A 23564-nucleotide genomic window follows, 5' to 3' on the forward strand; every position below is an offset into this window, starting at 1 on the left:
CCCCTTCTGTCCAATCATATGCGAGCCCCCTCCTTGAGATGCCCCCCCCCCCCTCTCAAAGAGATTTAGAATCCGAGGTGTGTATAAGCCCTATCCCTGAGTTGCCCCTTCTTCAATTTTTCCAAAATGTTTTAAGCCTCTCCCCTGGATGCCCCCTCTCAAATTGATTTAGAATCCGTAGTGTGTATAAGCCCCATATAAGTTGTCCCTACTCCTGTAGGCCCTTTTCTTGATCATCCCTCTCTCCATTTGATTGAGAAATCGTAAGCGTTCAACTCCCACCTCTTTTTTTTCATCTGATCAGAAAAATCTATTGGTCAGTTTTTCTTTTTTTCTGGTGTGAGAAGAGAGGGAAAGGAGGAGCTATCCTGCTATATTATTCTAAGATAGAATGCGTGGTGGAAATTCATATGTATGCAACCCACTACTTTTTTTCAAGAAAGGTGTAGTCACGTTTCTCATGAAAGTGAAAAGATTGGAATTTATATGGGAAAAAAAAATAAAATTTCGAATCCTCGCAGTAAGGTGCATCATTTGCGTGAGAGAAGTGTATAGGTCAATAGAAGCTAATGCTGGTTAATATATCCTTTCAAGATAATCAATAAGTTTAGAGGCACGCCTCATAGGTAACTACGAAGATGAGAATTTTCTCTCTTTTCATAGGAAACCAAAAATCTCACACATTTTTACAATCGAAACTATAGATTTCCGCAGACTAAAGTGTGCAGGTGAATGTGTATAGATTACAAAAGAAGTAGCCTCCCCATTGACTGCACGCAGAAGATCCTTGCACCGGTATACATAGATCGATGAAAATAGGAGGACCACTGACTGCGCGCACCGGCCCCTTGGCAGGTATGGACCTTTTTTTCTATTTGTCACCAATGAATACTTTTTTGTCAATTTTAGGAAAACATACGAAAACGTAAGCGCATACTGGCAAAATCGAAGGGTGACCAAAACTCACTTGTTGACAGTGGTCAAATGTGTGGAGGCGTATTCTTTTTTAGAATTTGGGAGGAACAAATTTTACTGACTCGCCTAGGATTGGCTAAAAGCACTGCAAGGGATGTGTTTTTGAGAATTCAGGAGGAAAGTTTTCCTCCAATCATATGATTTTCACAAAAAGTTAAGGAAAGGGAGAGCCGTGCTTTTCTAAATAAATACCACGGGTGTTGCTGCAGAGCGTCAGTTGAAGAATCTTCTCCGATTTTTCTTAACCCAGTGAAAATTAGTAACAGACAGGATGGCTCTTCCAAGGCAAAGTGGTCTGCGTAATATGCGGGAGCGCATAAGGACGCTGATATCTGACGCACCAACTCTAATGATGATGTTGGACCACGCAGCATAGGCCCTAGACGCCATAGACTCATGTAAGTTGATTTTTTTTTTAATTAAATATTGAGATATTGTATATAATTGTTATATGATTCTTTTATTTTTTTATGCAGTCTTATTTTGCGTACAGATTTTTAAAATATTATTGAGACGGTAATATGGAATATCACCAGAACTCCACGCTATTCCATGATATGTCTTCTCTAGCCATCCAGTCATGCATTTTTCTTCCTCAGTTAATTCTTCCCAGGCCATCGGAGGTTTGAATAGATAAGCAGTCGGTAAAGCAAATTTTTTCAAATTGAGAAAACTAATTTCTTTAAAAATAAAAGTGTCCTCAGCTATTCTTTGAAATCCTTGTATGTCGCAAATGTAAACTTTTTCTTCTTGACATTGCAAAACAGTATTTTTAAACATTAAATCGTATTCACGTGTTCTAGACATCTTACAGCTTTGTAGCTAGTCCAAGTAAGAAGTGATCTCGGAAAAGTTCCCACTGCCTTATTTATAATACGAAACTCCGCCTTGTACTCGTGGCTAGACTGAAATAGAGATTTTCGGTCGGATGAAAATCGATCGTTTTCATCTAGGATTGGATGATTCCATAAAAGCACAGTTCTCATTGGTTGGGCTGAAATGATGATGTTTGGTTGGATACCAATCATCCCTTCTCCTAGAAAATCTTCCCCCTCTTCATATCAATCAACTTTCCATTTCACCATTGGTCAGACATTGAAATTTTCCACCTATCTTACGCTGATTTTTCCTTTATAAGAGGGAATTTTTTCTTAGTCGAGCACACTTTATAAATCGTAGTCATCGAAATTCAGTCTTAACTTCAGTGACAGTGATATTTTAGACAAAAAGTAAAATGATAATATACATGAAATGCAAAATGAGGATATTAATTATTGGCTAGAAGTGTGCAATTCTACAATCAAAGAATTGAATGAAAAGATCATCAAACTTGTATGACACATCTGTCATGCATTCAAGTTGATTTCGAACATCATCTTCATCAGGGAGGTGGTCTACAATCCGAGGAAACTGATGCTAGAGTTGAGTGGCGAGATGTACAGTCGGCTTTTGAAAACCGAATACGGACTGGTGTAGTAGTGAACTTAAAACATGTGGACGTTTTAAGTTTTTTGGATGATGCACAACTGCTATTCAAAGATAAGGCAAAAGCATGTCTAAAAGAGTATAATGCTTTAACAGTTAATTCTGATTTCATCGCAGAATTTTCAATGCAAAAAAATGGAGAAGAAACAACAGATATAAAATATTTTACGACTGAAAGTACTGCTGCATACTTATCAACAGACTTACAAGAATGGTTCAAAAATAGAATAAAAGAGTATATTCTCACACAATTAGAAGAATTTCAGGAAAAGGACTCTGGCTGGACTCTCAAGAGTATCATAAGTTTGTGCATAAATATGAAAAAATATTCTCCAATCAAGGGCACTTCTTATATTCCTCTTCCAAAGTTTATAGAGAAGAAAAAAACATGTCTAAATGTTCGCAATAATGACAATCAGTGTTTTAAGTATGCTATACTTTCAGCATTATATCCTAGTGAAACAAATGCCAATAGAGTTAATCAATATCGATTGCACGAGAATGTGTTGAACTTTGATGATATAGAATTTCCAGTAAAACTAAAAAGTATACCGAAATTTGAAAAACTCAACAATATTTCAGTAAACGTATACATGCTTAGAAAGTATGGAGCAAAGTTTGAAGTATCGCCTTGTCACATTTCGTCTGAAAAGAAGGAAAAACATGTAAATCTACTTCTTATTCAAGATTTTTACATAGACGAGCGTGAAGAAAATAATTGTGCTGATGACGGAATCATGACTAAATACCACTATGTTTTGATCAAAAGCATCTCCCGTCTTCTGAGTTCTCAACTGTCTAAAACTCATATAAAATCTTATCACTGTGATAGATGTTTACAAATATTTTATAGTGAAAAAAGATTGGAAATTCATGAAAATGATTGTAAACATTGGAATAATTGCCGAATCAATCTACCTGACTCTAAGAATAACATTCTCAAATTCGAAGATTACAATAAGAATGAAAAAGTTCCTTTTGTTATCTATGCTGATTTTGAATGTTTATTAAAACCTACTGAGAATGAGAATGCTTTTCAACTTCATGAAGCATACAGCATAGGATACTATATGAAATGTAGCTTTGATGACAGATTATCTGGCTACAAATCATATAGAAAAAATATTGGAGATGGAGGGTCGCCTGCAGAATGGTTTGTTCAAGAAATGAAATTGATAGGAGAGAAGATTAATCTTCTGTACACGAATCCAAAACCTATGAAACTTACAGATTTAGAAGAATTATCTTTCCGAAGGAGTACAGTCTGTCATATATGTCGAAAAGCAATTCGTACCGAAGAACTCGCAGTCCGAGATCATTGTCATCTTACAGGACGGTATGTTATCAGGTTGTTTATATATTTTAATCAAGAAAATTAATTTCTTTTGGCGATTCTAAGAAAGTCTTCTTTTCTCTTCAGTTTCAGAGGTGCAGCTGATAATTCATGTAATTTGAATTATAAGGATTCAAGATTTATTCCGGTGGTTTTTCATAACCTCAATTATGACACACACTTTATTTTAAAAGAGATAGCCACTTCTACATTAATGAAAGGTCGAGTCACTCTACTACCACATAATAAAGAGAAATATATTTCTTTCACAAAATACGTAGATGGGAGCGACATTAACTTTGGATTCATACATTCTTGGCGTTTTCTCCCATCATCTTTAGAGAAACTTGCATCATACCTAGAAAATGTACCGATAGCAACGAAGGAGTTTCAATTAGATGGATTCACAGATGAGAAGATTGGTCTTCTTCGACGGAAAGGCGTATTTCCATATGATTTCGTGGATGGATTAGATAAGCTAGAATCGACAAAACTGCCAGAAAAGAACGAGTTTTACAATAAACTAACTGACTCTCATATTGCTGAAGAAGATTACAAGCATGCTATTCAAGTCTGGGATAAGTTTAATACAAGAACGCTAGGAGAGTACTCTGATCTATATTTGAAAACTGACGTTCTACTATTAGCTGATGTATTTGAAAGTTTTCGAGAAACATCTCTCAAAGCATATGATTTGTGTCCTGCTCACTTTTACACGACCCCTGGGCTGACATTTTCAGCAGCTCTTAAAATGACTAAGGTAGAATTGGAGCTTCTTACGGATATTGACATGCTAATGTGTATTGAAGCAGGCATTCGGGGAGAAATAAGCCAGTGTTCTAATCGGTATGCTAAAGCCAACAATCCGTACATGGGTTCTTCATACGATGAGAAAGAGAAAGCAAAGACAGTCTTATATTATGATATTAATAACCTTTATGGCTGGGCAATGGTGCAGCATTTACCGGTTGAAAAATTTAAATGGATTAAATATGAGACAAATCCATATTTTTTCAATGCAGCACCAGATTTTGATCAAGGGGCGCGACAGCGCCACGATGGCAAGTATAAGTACTAACAGTACGTACGTTGCTTTCGGGCGCTGTATGGCGGACCTTATATACTTTGATTTTACTGTTCTGCAACTCTCGTCGATTTATTATCATAGTTTTCAATCTTATATATGTATCTTGGACGTGCTTATATGAAAGTTTTTAATTGTATCTTTCACATAAAAGAATATTCATATTCGAAAAGTATTTCTATTATAAATTATAAATAAATGAAATTAGCGAGTTTATGTTTCGCTTCGCCCGATGTAGTCTTCCTTCACCCGATGTTGGTTTCAGTCTTCCGGGCACGTGACTTCCGCTTATTATATATAGATATATAGTCTGCAGGATATATTTTTTGATGATAGTCTGCAGGAGACTGATCGTCTGCTCTTCCGTATCTTAACCCTAAATTATTTTTTACATTATACTACAAACAATCACATTACGGACAATAGTAATATTATTATTTAATTATCAGATAAGTATTTAATGTTCTTCAAATATAATCGGTGTATTTTTAGTATATAGACAAATTTACTTTGTGTTTTTTTCTTTTTTCTTTTTCAGATTAGAAAGGAAATTGATCATCAGTGGTCTAAATAAATAAAAATAGAATTGACTGCTATATCAAAACTGCAAAATGCCAGTCCTTTGTAATAGAGTAGGATGTGACAAAAATGCTGTTTTAAAAGTAAGTACACATTTTTTAAAATAAAAAAGCACATTGATTTTTTATTCTAAACTCTAATTTTTTTGTTTATTCATAGAGGCCAAAAACCAATGATCCTATGTGCAAAGAGTGCTTTTATGATTGTTTTGAAACAGAAATACATGTGACAATAGTGAAAGGGGAATTATTTAAAAGAGGAGATAAGGTTGCCATTGGAGCATCAGGCGGAAAAGATTCTACTGTACTCGCTTATATTTTGAAACTTCTTAATGAGCGTTATGACTATGGATTGGAATTGTTTTTATTGTCCATTGAGGAAGGAATTAGCGGATACAGAGATGACAGTCTTGAGACAGTCAAACAGAATCGAGATGATTATCAGTTGCCATTGAAAATATTATTTTATAAAGATTTGTATGGTTGGACTATGGATGAAATTGTTAAACAGATTGGTAAAAAGAATAATTGCACCTTTTGTGGTATATTTCGAAGGCAAGCTTTAGACAGAGGTGCTGCATTGTTAAATGCAGATATGAATGAAAATGATTTCGTTATTGTTGGAAGGAGAGGGCACGATTCCCAGATGCAAGCCTCTAAAGTATGCATATGAAAAGGAAATTGTTATGTATGCTCACTAGATAAATTAGTGGTCTAAATAAATAAAAATATAGAATAGTGATAAATCAGTGGTGAATGATTGTGTGCTAGTTGGTCGAGATGGTTCCCTGAATCGTGTGTTGGATATCAGTTAGAAAAGCTGGTATCTTTTATGACAATAAAAATAGAATAGTGATAAATCAGTGGTCTAAATAAATAAAAATATAGAATAGTGATAAATCAGTGGTGAATGATTGTGTGCTAGTTGGTCGAGATGGTTCCCTGAATCGTGTGTTGGATATCAGTTAGAAAAGCTGGTATCTTTTATGACAATAAAAATAGAATAGTGATAAATCAGTGGTCTAAATAAATAAAAATATAGAATAGTGATAAATCAGTGATGAATGATTGTGTGTTAGTTGCTCGAGATGGTTCCCTGAATCGTGTGTTGGATATCAGTTAGAAAAGCTGGTATCTTTTACGACAAACTATAGAAATATAAATATAGTGGTAAACACAAAAACTTAAATATTGCTGAATTATTGTGTGCTAGTTGCTCGAGATGGTTCCATGAATCGTGTGTTGGATATCAGTGAGGCTGGTATCTTTCATGACAAACTATGTATTTACGTGTAAAAAAAGAAGAAAGTTTAAGTGTAAGAAAGTTTAAGTGTAAGAAAAATAATAGAGTACAAATAAGATAATAAATATCGGGATATTATTCTATTTATAGAATGTTATTGGGAAAATATGACAACCATGCCCAGTAATGTAACGCTATCGTGGCATTCAAGATCCACAAAGCTCTAATGAAAGATTTTGGAACTCGGCTTATAATGGATGAAAATTCTGCGGAAGGACAACTGTATGGACTTGTAAGGTCAGATTTAGTATCTATTAAGCCTAATTATGAAGCAATGATTAAAGGAGATACTGAACAGATTACTGAAATGGAAGTTTAACAAGTTGGTATGTAAGAGATTTTGGTAATTCCAGCATTGTTCAATTGATTGAATTGCTCATTTATTTATCAATGCGTCTACTATAATGGAAATTTTTATCTTGAAACGGATCAAGTTTGGATATATTATGTAGGGAATATTAGTGATTTCTAGTCTGTAGTGTGTGATAACAAGAGGATAGTGTGTGATATATATGTGTAATACTTTAGTGATTTCTAGTCGATATGATTTGATGCATTTGGAAGAAAATAAAAGACGTATTGAACAAGATGAAGACAGACTTTGAATTGATCTTAATCATACAGAGCTCTTAGTACGTATTTTCTTTTTTTTTTAGTATTTTACTTATTAAATTTGTTTTATAACAAAAATACTTTGGAGAAAATGTCTTGTTTGTTTTAATATATTAAAGTACCAAGTATATAATTTTGAATTACGTATATCAATACTTGATTTTCTTAAAAGCTATATGATAAACAAAGAATTTATCTGTGATATTAAAAATGAAACAAACAACTTATTTACAAAATAATCTTTTATTATTTTATCATATAAAAACTTTATTTTTATTTTTCATTTACTAATATTTACTTTTTTAATCTTCAGCTTCCTGCCTTGCTCTCCACTCTCTTTCCTTTTCTAAATTTTCCCTTGTTCGGGCAGTGCTAGAGTGCACCATGTTAATAAAAAAGTCTGCAGCATTCTTCAAATCCCTTTCATAGGGATTCAAGTGACGCTTGAAGCGTCTTCGATTTTGGCCTGCTCGAACACCTCTTCTGCCATGATTTGGAACTGCAATCATTCAAATTTACCCAATCAGACATAATTCATAAAAATGATGGTATTATTAGTTAAATATAGTGATAAATAATATTTACCATTTTCTGGTGGCGGATTTCTCTGAGCTTGTCCACCAGCATTGACTCCAGCTCCCTGAGCTCGTCCACCAGCATTAACACCAACTCCCTGAGCTCGTCCACCAGCATTGATACCAGCTTGTCCTCCTCTAGCGGCTTCATTGACTTGGTCCTGATTGCGTTGCTGGTTTACTTAAAAAAAATCAGAAGTTCATATTAAAACTATATATATTCATATAAAATGTTATATTAATATTTAAAAGTTGAACTTACAATCAGGAAATAAAGGGTGGACACCTGCCCTTTCATCTTGCTGATAATCTTCCAAAATTCCCTCCATTTGTTCAACTTGGAACTGTAGATCATCACGCTCTGTAAAAATCATATTTATTATTATTAAAAACATGATAATGTTAAAATGTATATTATACGTTTCGATATATTTTATTTAAAATGTGCTTTGACTTATTCTTTTTAGAAATAGATACATAAATTATTTACCATTTGTAATTGCCAAATTAGCCATAGCCAAGTTGTTGCTTCCTTCGTTATTTTCGCCCATATCTTCGTGCACTTTGACAATAAATAATAACTTATGAAAGTTTTCGATTCAAATGCCGGTGACACAAAGAACACAGAAACGCGCAATCGCTCGTCGGTACCGGTCGGTATAGAGGTTTAACTATTGTGTTGGGTTAGGTCAGTGCTGCTGGTGGATGAATTTGGAACTTGTACTTTATATACCTACATACATTAGGTTAGTCAAAGCTCAAAGCTCTGAACTGACAGCCGCTTCGCCTATCGCTAAGTACGGATATCAATTACATATCAATCAACAAATAAATAGTAATAAAGTAGGGTTCTACTCAAGATCTACTTCCTCAGCCGTCCATAAACAAATTGGGAGAAAGGATTCCTATACACCCTTGCAGTTGTATAGCTCTCGTACCAAGGTAAATAATTACATAATTATTTTTGTTTTATTGTTATTTATGGGCAAAATTTTTATAGAATAGATTAAGTAAAATGAGTTTAAAATGTAATGTGATCGCTGATCGATGAATTAAATTTCTCTAATTTTGTTTTTAGAAACATGTATATGTTTATCACATAAAAAATTATGTAAATATGGGTTTTTTAAATGATATCCCGAGAAGAATGCATAAAATCAACGCGAATCTTTTCCGATTTCTGAATTACCTAATAAACGTGATAATTAGGTAATTCGCCATAATTATTTAGTAATCAATCATTTTTCGCTTATTAATATTCGGAATCCAGCCGTTCCGTGTTCCTCCTGTCGAATCTATTTTAGTAGTATCAACGTCGTCTCCTACAGTTTTATCGGAATTTGTAATATAAACAGTCGAAACTCATTACACGGGGGTTTTTGGGGTCGTAGAACACGAATATCGCGACAGCAACGGTCTTCGAGCTACCTGGGTCCCAGGGTGGACAGTATCAACGTCGTCTCCTGGAATTATCTTCTTGAATATTACATCATTTTGACCTGAATTGATATATATTATTCTTATTGATACTACTACAGATATTTTTTTAATTTGAATTTAGTAATCAATCATTTTCCGCTTATTAATATTCGGAATCCAGCCGTTCCGTGTTCCTCCTGTCGAATCTATTCTAGTAGTATCGACGTCGTCTCCTACAGTTTTATCGGAATTTGTAATATAAATAGTCGAAACTCATTACACGGGGGTTTTTGGGGTCGTAGAACACGAATATCGCGACAGCAACGGTCTCCGAGGTACCTGGGTCCCAGGGTGGACAGTATCAACGTCGTCTCCTGGAATTATCTTCTTGAATATTACATCATTTTGACCTGAATTGAAATATATTATTCTTATTGATACTACTACAGATATTTTTTTAATTTGAATTTAGTAATCAATCATTTTCCGCTTATTAATATTCGGAATCCAGCCGTTCCGTGTTCCTCCTGTCGAATCTATTCTAGTAGTATCAACGTCGTCTCCTACAGTTTTATCGGAATTTGTAATATAAATAGTCGAAACTCATTACACGGGGGTTTTTGGGGTCGTAGAACACGAATATCGCGACAGCAACGGTCTCCGAGGTACCTGGGTCCCAGGGTGGACAGTATCAACGTCGTCTCCTGGAATTATCTTCTTGAATATTACATCATTTTGACCTGAATTGATATATATTATTCTTATTGATACTACTACAGATATTTTTTTAATTTGAATTTAGTAATCAATCATTTTCCGCTTATTAATATTCGGAATCCAGCCGTTCCGTGTTCCTCCTGTCGAATCTATTCTAGTAGTATCAACGTCGTCTCCTACAGTTTTATCGGAATTTGTAATATAAATAGTCGAAACTCATTACACGGGGGTTTTTGGGGTCGTAGAACACGAATATCGCGACAGCAACGGTCTCCGAGGTACCTGGGTCCCAGGGTGGACAGTATCAACGTCGTCTCCTGGAATTATCTTCTTGAATATTACATCATTTTGACCTGAATTGAAATATATTATTCTTATTGATACTACTACAGATATTTTTTTAATTTGAATTTAGTAATCAATCATTTTCCGCTTATTAATATTCGGAATCCAGCCGTTCCGTGTTCCTCCTGTCGAATCTATTCTAGTAGTATCAACGTCGTCTCCTACAGTTTTATCGGAATTTGTAATATAAATAGTCGAAACCCATTACACGGGGGTTTTTGGGGTCGTAGAACACGAATATCGCGACAGCAACGGTCTCCGAGGTACCTGGGTCCCAGGGTGGACAGTATCAACGTCGTCTCCTGGAATTATCTTCTTGAATATTACATCATTTTGACCTGAATTGAAATATATTATTCTTATTGATACTACTACAGATATTTTTTTAATTTGAATTTAGTAATCAATCATTTTCCGCTTATTAATATTCGGAATCCAGCCGTTCCGTGTTCCTCCTGTCGAATCTATTCTAGTAGTATCAACGTCGTCTCCTACAGTTTTATCGGAATTTGTAATATAAATAGTCGAAACCCATTACACGGGGGTTTTTGGGGTCGTAGAACACGAATATCGCGACAGCAACGGTCTCCGAGGTACCTGGGTCCCAGGGTGGACAGTATCAACGTCGTCTCCTGGAATTATCTTCTTGAATATTACATCATTTTGACCTGAATTGAAATATATTATTCTTATTGATACTACTACAGATATTTTTTTAATTTGAATTTAGTAATCAATCATTTTCCGCTTATTAATATTCGGAATCCAGCCGTTCCGTGTTCCTCCTGTCGAATCTATTCTAGTAGTATCAACGTCGTCTCCTACAGTTTTATCGGAATTTGTAATATAAATAGTCGAAACTCATTACACGGGGGTTTTTGGGGTCGTAGAACACGAATATCGCGACAGCAACGGTCTCCGAGGTACCTGGGTCCCAGGGTGGACAGTATCAACGTCGTCTCCTGGAATTATCTTCTTCAATATTACATCATTTTTACCTGAATTGAAATATTTTATTCTTATTTTGATATTACTACAGATATTTTTTTAATTTGACCTCTGAAGTGTATTATCTATGATTCAGGGTATAGTAACTAGGAAACCAGGTGAATCGTTGACGAGGTCCAGGTATTGCGCTCTATAGCTTTTGGTGTCCAGACGTAACTACTACTCGAGGACGGCGTCTAGGTGTTTAAGGTGACTGATGACTAGGTCCAGGAGGTGCGCTTCGTAGTCTTTAGCGTCTAGGTATGAATACAGCTGAGGTGGGCAGTATATAGGTACATAGGGTGACCGATGACGAGGTCAAGATGGTGCGCTTCGTAGTTTTTGTTGTCTAGGTATAAATATTGTTCAAAGACGGTGCCTAGGTGTTTATGATGGTCAATGACGAGGTTTGAGAAGTGCGCTCCGTAGTTTTGCATGTAACTGATGTTTGAACATCGCGTCGTGGTGTTAAGGGTTACTTATTATGTTGTCAGGTACTTACAGTTACGTCGTTCCTTATTTTTTGGTATATATATATATATATGTAAATATTAATTAGTTATGTACGGTAGCTGTTGACGTAGACTAGGTATTGTGTTTTATAATCTGTAGTTACTCAATACTTGTACTGATTGAGTTATCTTTCACATGGAAGATTGATGATCAATTAAAAAATTAAAATTCAAAATAAACCACAACGTGAGCAGCGATCAAAAAGCATGGTCACGCGGAAATCAATTTGAAACATGGAACGAGGAACACGGAACGGCTGGATACTCTTATCCTTGCTGTGGTATTTCCGTGTTAGTTAACCGCTTGTAACAAATGTTTGTTTATTCCTTTTTAAATAATTAAAACATTGTGTATATATATATATATATATATATATATATATATATATATATATATATATATAGTATATTACGATACTAGTGCGATAATAAGTCGTACTTTACGGCACGGCGTGTGTAAGCGCCCGAGAGAGCGCAATTATTAATTAATATATTCTTTATTTTTTCAGGTTTTGGATCGCCATTAGGTCGATACCATACTTTGGTAACTACGTGCGCCCTCCAAGTTGGCTGCTTCGTGCGCCCCTAATTTGGCTGCTCCGTGCGCCCCCAAGTTGGCTGCTTCGTGCGCCCCCAAGTTGGCTGCTTCGTGCGCCCCTAAGTTGGCTGCTTCGTGCGCCCCCAAGTTGGCTGCATCGTGCGCCTCTAAATATATATTATATTATTTATACACAGGTCCATATTTTAAAGTTTTGTATGATCTAAAATTTTAATAAATTTTTATCTAATATCCAAGATTTGTTGTCTATTTTTATTTATTTTAATTGTCTACGATGGAAAAACAAAAAAATAAGTTTGTTATTAACAATAATGAAATGTCAAAAATTATTCATGGATCTCGTTTAACAGACATACATGTTGATAAATTTCATAGCATGATATCTGATCATACTATTTTTGAACCACGTACTACGTTGTATCTTAGAAATATAATGCTCGATCCCAATTCAGATCGCATTAAACCTATACCACGTAACGTCCCTCATGTACAATTATTACATAGCTGCAATGATTTATGTAACAAATGTATAAATGGTCATTGGATTTGTTGTTACTATGACACCAAATCTATTTTTATATACGATTCTATAAATAAAAAGTATTTGCATGTGTGCAATGAAAAGTTTTTAAGAAAATTATTTCCATATTTTGATGAAATTCCTATTTATTTTCCTACAGTACAGAATCAAACAAATTCTGATGATTGCGGTGTTTATGCAATCGCATTTGCAACGTCGTTGATTTTCCAAAAGAATCCCGCTAATATAACTTATGATTCTCAAAAATTACGGAAACATCTTTATGAAATGTTAGAGAACAGTCATCTTACTCATTTTCCTATAATTCGTGACAATAATAAGCATATAAGTTCACAATCTTTTTTGAAAAGACAAGGGATTAAAATTTCTTTATTAAAATCTTCTAATAACACGACATATGATCAAGTGCAGAGCACTGTATCACAAAATGATATGTTTAATAACAAATATTGTACAGTAAAGACACAAGTTGTTTCGAATATATCTAATAATTGTTTTCATGTTGTTGGATTACCTAATCACGATAACGTATCTTGTTATGCCAACTCATCTTTACAAAGCTTATTGCACTGTAAACCTATAAGGCAGAAATTTAATAAAACTTTAGATTTAGCAGGAATTGATGTTTTTTTCAAAAAATATATCCAAAAAGAGATTTTTGATGTACGTGCTCTAAGAGTAATTACTCATAAGCAGTACAAGGATACAGTGCAACAGGATGTTGCTGAATTCATAATGCATCTATGTGATAAATCAATTACTTTACATGACTTACTGAACCATAAATTAAATATTATTTTAAGATGTTCTGATTGTAATGAAACTAGATCTTCAAACCCTACTCTGAACTATATCTTACCGTTGGCATTTCCGCAGAATGAGGAAATTTTCAGTTTACAGGACATTGTTGATTATAATATAGGAAGTTGGAAAGTTACAGACATTATTTGTAACAATGGATGTCAAAATAAAAAACTTGAAAAGATGGAATTAAATACAGATAATAAGCTTCTAATTTTGCAATTGAACATATTTAAAATTAACGAGTATGGTGAGCCTTCAAAATATACTAATTTGAGAATTAAAAATGTACCAGAAGAAACAGTTTTGATAAATAATAATTATTTTAAAGTTATAAGTGGCATATTCCATCATGGCGACAGCCTTCAATCTGGTCATTACACTAATATGCTACGTGACAAAAATAAGTGGTTAAGAGTAAGTGATTCAGAACTTAAGCAAAGCTTATGGCCTTTGTATGCAAAAGATGCATATTTATTGTTTTTAGAAAAAATTAACGCACCGTCAATTAATGTCGTGCAAATTATTGAATCTAAAAAACAATATGAACAAAACATCAACAACTTACACAATTCCAATAGTTTTACTACTAAGAATTCACAAATTAAAGAAAGAAATCAGTTACGTACAAATAACGACAAAATCTGTAATACACATGAAATCGTACACCATGATTACTTTACTTTACAAAAGGTTGCAGTAACAGAGAAAATTAACTCAAGTTTAAGAAATTCGTTACCTGTCAATCAACCAAACAGTAATTGCTCACCTGACTCAAATAAGTGTAATGAAAATAAATGTCAATCATCTACTGTTTCTTTGTTTGTAAATTCACAAAATATTAAAAGTAACAATTATGAATCGCCACTTTTACAGCAACTCATTTCAAAAGATAACAAGCTTTCCAGGAAACGCAAAGTTTGTGAGAAAAATAAATCCTACTATGAATCAAATAAAAAAAAAATAATACAGAAATCTACATCTTACAAATTAAAAAAAAAACAAAGTAACAACATAATTATATTACCACAACAACAACTTTCAAATGCCAGCACCTCTGACGCCGGTAACAACCATGCTTCAAAACTTACTCGTCAGTCGAGAAAACGTAAGTCTGATGGTAAGCGTTATCAAGAAAACAGAGAACCAATATTGAAAAAGCAAAGATTACGGTATCACTTGCATAAAGAGAAACGATTAGTTAGTGTCAAAAACTATTACGAATCAAATAAGGAAAAAATTTTAGTTCAAAGAAAAAACAAGACACATGAAATGAGCTTAAAACGAAGCGTTGTTAAGTCTAAAAGTAGGTTAGCTAAGAAAATTGCAAAGAAATACAAATCTATCACAATGAAACAATCGACAAAAAATTTATTACAAACAAAAGAAAAATATATAGAAAATGTTATGCAAAAATTAGATTGTCCATCTGAATTAGATCGTAGGATAGAAGCTGACAAATTAGTCACATCTGCTTTTTATGTTCGAGATAATAATGTTTCGAAAGTAAAAAGAGAATTGCAAAATTGTAAGGACAAAATTGAAGTTTCTTTAACTAGATTAGGCGGTGAATCTATAGATGACGATAATTGTTCTTATGCGCTTACTGCTTTATGTGGTTTACCTAAACATACTTCTTCTTCGGAAGGATATTTTGGCGAATCAACATACAATTTCACAAATGGACAAATCGATAAACTACAAACACATATTATTTTGAACGAACAAGGACAAACAATAAATATTCTACCAACGATAGAATCGAATACTAAAAGTAAGACTTGGCAATGTAATGATTATTGTAAAAAAGTTGATCCAGATGTATTAAATGAACTTAACAATTTCTTTCAAGATTTAATTGATGTTACATATGTAAATGCTTACAACTTTTTGAAAAAAATTGATAATTGTTCAGCACAATCTCATACTTCAGTGAAACAAGGTCATCCGATTATTTGTTATAGCAAACCTTTGTTATGCACATCGAAATTTTTAAAATTAAACATTTTATCTGTCCATTATCCAAAACTCCGCACCATCAAACGATGTTTATATAAAATAATTGATATTTATAAACAAATTGAAAAAATCGAAAGTGCTTTAAATAATATTGATATCGAGGTATTGAATAACGTTGCATTAAATGCTGAACAAGAAGCAATATTTGTTAATAGCACTAACGATGAAATTTGCTTAAATGAAACTCAAATAAAAAATAAATATAGCCAGGGTATAAAAGAGTACACTAAAATAGATATGGATCCACCTAAAATTCCTTGCGTTTCTTGCGAAAGACTTTGTTGTGAGCGCAGTATGGAATTTGTTGATAAATACTTTGAGCAAACGAATTTGGTGGAACAATTACTCGATATACATATTCCTGAAGAACAAAATTACTGGAAAAGATTAAAAGAATTATACGATTCTTCAAATTTTAATACTGGATTTGTTTGTAAATGCTGCAGTGGTAAGTTGAAAAAATATATATTACCATCTACATGTGTTTTAAATGAACTTTACGTTAAAGAAGTCCCTAATGAAATAAAAACTTTAAATACGTATGAAAGAATGTTGATACAACGAGCCAAAGCTTTCCAAACAATTGTTAAAATGAGTACAGTGATGAAGAAAAATGTACCCAATTATTGCAAAATTGATAAAGTTACAGGTAGAACTTTTCATTTACCATTACCTTTAGAGGAAACCTTAAAAAAAATTTGTCCTGATACCGAACCTCTAAATATTAATCATGAAATGTTTATTTTAATACGAGGTAACCCGACAAAAGGTAAAATTATTTGGGAAGATTATGTTGATGTTAAGAAAATATGGCATGCTTTGCATTGGTTAAAACGTTGGAATCCTTTATATTTTAATATACAGATACCATCTTGCCCTGAACAAGTTAGAGACATTCTTGGAAATTTAAATTTACAGTATGAAGATTTGGCTAAAGATAATGATGATACAGAAAATAATGAATACGAACACGATTCTGAAAATATATCTAATCAAAATGTTGACAAAATTGCTACGGAAACAAACCCACATGAAAAGCCACAAATAGCTCCATTACTAACACAGAAATACCAGTCAGACCCATATTATGAACAGTATTCTATTTATCCATTACATACAAAAAAAAATTAATGAAACTGACTCAAAATTATATCAGATGCTTCAAATATATGCTACTGCTTTGGATGTTCGTGCTGAAGATTTAGATTTAAAATGCTTTCCAGACTTGTATCCTTACGGAATGTATGGCCAGCATCAAAAAAGATCTGTAAGATTGAGGGATTTTGATTATATAAGATCTAGATTGACATCTAAACACTCACAGTTTAGATTGAATATTCAGTACTTATTTTATTTGTTATTTAATAATAATATAAGACAAATCAGCGCTGGAATCTTCCATAAATTAAATGTTGTTAATCCACACTATAAATATACAGTAAAAGACCTTACAGAACAATTAGAACAAGATCAATTAGAATCCAATTTAGAAAGTATTTTTTCTCGTTTGCGAGGTACTGAAGCATATTGGAAACAGGTTAGAAATGATCTAGAATGCATGATGAATGAATACGGACCAGCTACGTTTTTCATTACTTTAAGCCCTGGTGAGTGGATGTGGTCTGCATTAGCTGAATACATACGCGAAGCTAATTGTTGGGAAAACGATAAAAGATCTATTAGCGAACTTATAGCTGTTGATCCTGTGTCAGCTTCAAGGTATATTCGGAACAAATTCCAAGCGATGCTAGCTTATATACTTTCTTCGGCTCATCCAATAGGAAAAGTAGCTCATTATTATTATGCTTGTGAATACCAGGGTAGAGGATTGCCACATTATCATTGTTTATTTTGGATTCATGATGCACCTGTTTACGGTAAAGCACCTAATAAAGAAATCCAAAAATTTATTTTAGAAAACATTACATGTCGAATTCCTAATAAACAGATTTCACCGGAACTTCATAGACGTGTTATGGCTTATCAACGTCATACACATAATAACTATTGTATGCGTAAAAAAAAACTAAAACAGGTTTCAAGAGCGCTTGTCGTTTTGGATTTCCCCGTCCAATAACATCTAAATTAGTTTTGAGAGAAGTTTCTGTAGCTATTGCGAACAAAAGAAAATTAAGAAATAAGAGCAGATTCTATGATCTACCACGAGGACCGGATGAACAATGTATTAATGATTATATACCTGCTTTGTTAGTACTTTGGGAGGGTAATAATGACGCGCAATTTATTTGCGAGTCTTCTTACCTGTTAACAAAATACGTATCCTCTTATGGAACTAAAGGAGAAAAAAGTACTGTAGATTTTTCCGATATTCAATCAAATAAATCTTTATGCAGTCGGCTTTGGTCTTTTTCTATGCGAGCCCTAAATCACAGGGAGTGCGGAGCAATCGAAGCAGCTGATGCATTGTTAGGGCATCCTCTTCATGCTACAGATACTGATACTGTAATTAGATGGTTAGACGTTAGAATGATACGAAATAGAAAACTTAAACCATTTAAAGAAATAAAAAAACTACCACCGGACTCAACAGATATATTTTACGATTCATTAATTGACAGCCATTATCCAAACCGACCTCAAGAATTACAATCATTGTGTTTGTACGACTTTGCAAAGTGGTTTGATATAATAAAAAAGAAACCAGTATATAAGGCTGAATATTACGAGATGCCAGGAGGTCTCTTTTGCAAAAAGCGGAAAAAGCCTTATCTTATCAATCACTGGAAATATAATCCAATCAATCAACCAGAAAATTATTATTATTCACTACTACTACTATTTCAACCTTGGAGGGATACCGATGAATTAAAAAATGGGGAAGATTCTTTTGCAATGTCATTTCGAACAAGACAATACGAATTAATGGATGCAATGAAGTATCATGATAAATGTGGAACGATACGAGAAGCTATGGAAAAGATGAACGAAATTATTCAAAATCAATTGCTGGAAACGCAAGAAAATAAATCTAATTCAGGTAATTTGCCAGAAGGATGTGTTCCGATTGAGATAGAAAATGCGATGAGAGATTTTAAAGATATGGCCGAAAAAGTCGTAATGAACGAAGCAGATATTGAAAATTCTATTTCAAGGTTCAATGTAGATCAAGCAAATATTTTCAAAAAAATTACTTCTGTTTTACAGTCTAATAACAAAATTTTGAGAATTTTCATAAGTGGACCGGGTGGTACTGGAAAAAGTTTCTTAATCGAAACTATTGTTGCATGGAATATAAGTATACGTCAGAAAGAGACAGCTGTTACAGCACCTACTGGGATCGCAGCTTACAATGTTTCCGGTTTAACTATTCATAGGCTTTTGCATTTACCAGTGGAGCATGGGTGTACAGCGAAATATAAAGAACTATCGTCTGCAGCTTTGAAACAAGTACGGCAAAGTTTAGAAAATGTTGACTTGATTATTATTGATGAAATATCCATGGTATCTAATATTACATTAATGTATATTCACTTACGTCTTACTGAAATATTTAATACTTCTGAAAGCGATGATGGTTGGTTTGGAAAAATACATATTATTGTATTTGGTGATTTACTCCAACTTCCACCTGTTCGAGAAAATTTCGCTTTCGTTGAAGTAACGAAAAAAGAAATTGAAAAATATATTGGCGCTATAAATTCATTTAATTTGTGGACTTTATTCGAGTACGATGAGCTGACAATTAACATGAGACAAAAAAATGATAATCAATATAATGAAATACTTAGTAGACTAAGGTTAGGATTTCTTACTGATACTGATATCAATGTTCTACAACAGCAAAAAATAAAATTTTCAAGTACAAATAGTATTGAAATAATGCAAGAATTGTGTACGGTGTATGAGAAATTACCTACTGATACTGTATGTTTATTACCAACGAGGAATATGTGCGATATTCTAAATGATGCTATGCTAAGTAGAATTGATTCTGAACATATAAATCTTATAGCTAATGATTCTTTCAAATGTCCGAAAAATTTGCAGAAAAAAGTTTTGAAAATGTTAGATGAGGACAAAGATAATGCTTGTGGAATTGAGCGTGTAATCAAAATAAAAATAAATTCGAAAGTTATGATTAGGAGAAATATTGATTTCTCGATTGGATTAGTGAATGGCACTATAGGTTCTATAATTTCTGTCGCTAAAGATAAGGGAGATGAAATCACCAGTGTCCGTATAAAATTAAAAGATGGTACAGAACATTCGATTCCTAAACTAGAATACAAATTTGTCATCATGGATAAAGTTTATATAATACGTCAACAATTTCCTATCTGTAACAGTTACGGAATAACTATTCACAAAAGTCAAGGCTTAAGTTTAGAAAATGCTATTGTTGAAGCTGGTAATTCTATATTTTGTTCTGGGCAAACTTATGTCGCTCTATCACGAGTAACGAAATTGCAAGGCTTGCATCTTATCAATTTTGATCCAACAAATGTTAAAGCTGATTCATCCGCGATCCTGCAATATAACAGATTAAGACAAAAATATCGCCCTGACCTTCAAGCGTTAGTTATTCAAAAAGATTGCATGTTTAGTAGACCCAATGCAGTTCTAGATAGACGGTGGACAATATCAAAACACATTTTGGACATACAGGCTAATAATAGTAAATTAAATATCATATCTGACAATAATTGGGTTATTCATGGTTTTCCAAATGAGGATAATGTATCTTGTTATGCTAACGCTTGTATACAGAGTTTGTTTCATTGTCCATCTGTTAGAAGGATTCTATTGGAGGCCAAAGGTTTTGACCTTCTAAAACATTCTTTTAATCAATATATAGCAAAAACTCCTGTTAATATCAAAGCATTAAGAGAATATGCAAATGAACAATATTCTGCTTGTGAGCAGCAAGATGTTGCTGAATTTCTTTTACATCTTTGTAATGCTTCCATGTTTTTGCAGAGTGTTATCAAACACGAAATTAATGTTGTGACAAGGTGTTCGAATTGCGATGAAAGGAATTCCATAACAACTTCAAATTACATTTTGTCACTTTGTCTACCTGACCCTATGCATATACATACATTACAAGAAGTTTTTGATTATAATATAGATAATTGGAAAAATGTCGAAGGGGAGTGCAGTAATCATTGCGCATGCAAACGATTACAAAAAACTACCATTCACGTAAAAAATACAATTATAATTTTACAGCTACTATTGTTTTCCGTTGATCATCAGACGACTACAAAAATAACTAATTTCAGAATGAAAGATATACCAAAAACCGTACTCAGAATAAATAAAAAAAACTATAAAGTAATTAATTGCATTTTTCATCACGGTAAATCTATCGAAACAGGACATTACACTAATGTGGTACGTCAGAATAACCATTGGTTTGAAATAAATGATACGTATATTAAACAAAGACCATGGCCTCGTGGCGCAAAAGATACCTACTTATTATTTTTAGAAGAAATCACTGGCCATTAAAAAATTAAAGTTATAAAATCATTCTTAAAAAAACTTTCACAATATAAAATGTTGGCATCAGGTATAATTTTTCTGTTTCACCGTTGTATCATGGTTAAGTCATCTTAAACTAAATTTTTAATTAACGAATTATTGATTATATAAATATCTAATTTTATTTCTTTTAACAAATATTTTGTTAAAGTAATGGTTCAGTTTTACAAAAATATGAAGAATATGTTTCAAAAGGCTTTAAAGCATTGTATTTTAGAAATATTTGAATGAAAATAATTAGATTTTTATTATTTTTGCCTTTATTAAACAATAGATATTGTAATAGTTATAAATTGCAAGAAAAATAATTTATAGGTAATATCTACAGAATTTGTGCATATTCATTTGCTATTTATATGTTTATAATACTTTTCAAAAGTTGTGAAATCTTCCTAAAAAAACCTTTAACAAGGTAAACATGTTGGCAAGTATAATTGTCTCTATATACCCCCACAGTAAATTTTCTATCAAATCCGAGTCTATATTTTATATGTTGATTTATTTTTATTCCAATAATTATACAATTTGACAATGGAATCTAATATATGCTTGTGATATTTTACAATTTAGTGTATCAAAATTAGTGAAATCTTATTTATACTTATACATTGTCAAGTATACTATAACTAATTTCTACTTAAACATTTTATCAAGTTACTATAATTAATTATGATGATAATTTCCAATTCCAGTTAAAGAAAGTTGTGAAATCTGTTGATACATTGTCAAATATTGTTTTTGCTTGTGCTTAGAAAAATAAAAGTTAACTTAAACTGATAATTATATCTTCAAGGTAATTTCGATTTCATGGATAGTTATTTTTATAAACTAGTGACATTTTGCGCGCTCCGCACGAGCAAACTACTTTTATTTGTATGCCTTTTAAACACGTCTTAAGTTTTGAGGTTAGAATTCCCGAAGCAATTTCGAAAAATTGTTTCAATTAATATAAAAAAAACATTTATTAAATAATGTATTAATTGTTTCATTATTTATTCAATTTACTTTTATATCATAAATAACTTTGTGAAAATAAAATAGATTTAAATTCGTTAATACTTTCTAAATTTTGTAATTTCGTGACCTATCAAAAGCAACCAATCAAATCTCGTTTTAGTCGGCTTTACTTTTCTCGTAAGGTATACTTGACGGACCCGTCGTCTTGTAGTTGATCGGTGAAATAATCGATGTATCATCAATTTTTACATAGCATACAATAATATTAATAATATTTTTTTTAACAAATTGAAATTATAACTAATTTTTATTGTCAAGTTATTAAAAATTGAGTGTAATCTCAATGACTTAACTATTTTTTTAGGTCGTGAAAACTTACATCTGTTATTTACAATTGTTATCTACAATTGTTATATAAAATTATAAAAGTATGAAAATTACATTTAGCAAATTATCGACGTATTTAATCACTCAAAGTAAACCCTGTTCTCATTATAATATTGTTAAAAATTAGAATGATTACATACTTATAATTATGCCACGAACAGACTGCTGTTTGTAAAAAATGCTCGTCTTTAACATATAAACATATAATGTATATCTATAAAAGGGAGATAGCGATATATCGAATTAGACCTCTAAACAGAGCCAATTCAGAGCGTTATCAAAGAATCAAAGAATTTCATTGGTGGGTAACTGGAAATAGGGAGAAACTTCAAAGAGTTCGACAACAACAAAATCAACGCGCGCGGCACGCGCGAAGCCAATTTCTAGTTACATATAAACATAGAAACATACATCGTGAACTACAAGACGACGGGTCCGTCAAGTATACCTTACGAGAAAAGTAAAGCCGACTAAAACGAGATTTGATTGGTTGCTTTTGATAGGTCACGAAATTACAAAATTTAGAAAGTATTAACGAATTTAAATCTATTTTATTTTCACAAAGTTATTTATGATATAAAAGTAAATTGAATAAATAATGAAACAATTAATACATTATTTAATAAATGTTTTTTTTATATTAATTGAAACAATTTTTCGAAATTGCTTCGGGAATTCTAACCTCAAAACTTAAGACGTGTTTAAAAGGCATACAAATAAAAGTAGTTTGCTCGTGCGGAGCGCGCAAAATGTCACTAGTTTATAAAAATAACTATCCATGAAATCGAAATTACCTTGAAGATATAATTATCAGTTTAAGTTAACTTTTATTTTTCTAAGCACAAGCAAAAACAATATTTGACAATGTAT

General features: G+C 32.6%; 1 protein-coding gene and 1 pseudogene across 10 annotated transcripts in view; one reads left to right on the plus strand and one right to left on the minus strand.

The window, feature by feature from the left end:
- The window catches only part of LOC100678131 (carcinine transporter), a 440470-nt gene that overhangs the window by 176606 nt on the left and 240300 nt on the right, over positions 1-23564 (minus strand). The gene's annotated exons all lie outside the window — the stretch shown is intronic.
- Positions 5489-6229, plus strand: LOC100116252 (annotated as a pseudogene).

The sequence above is a fragment of the Nasonia vitripennis genome (genome assembly GCF_009193385.2).
Source record: "Nasonia vitripennis strain AsymCx chromosome 1 unlocalized genomic scaffold, Nvit_psr_1.1 chr1_random0003, whole genome shotgun sequence".
Lineage (NCBI taxonomy): Eukaryota > Metazoa > Arthropoda > Insecta > Hymenoptera > Pteromalidae > Nasonia > Nasonia vitripennis.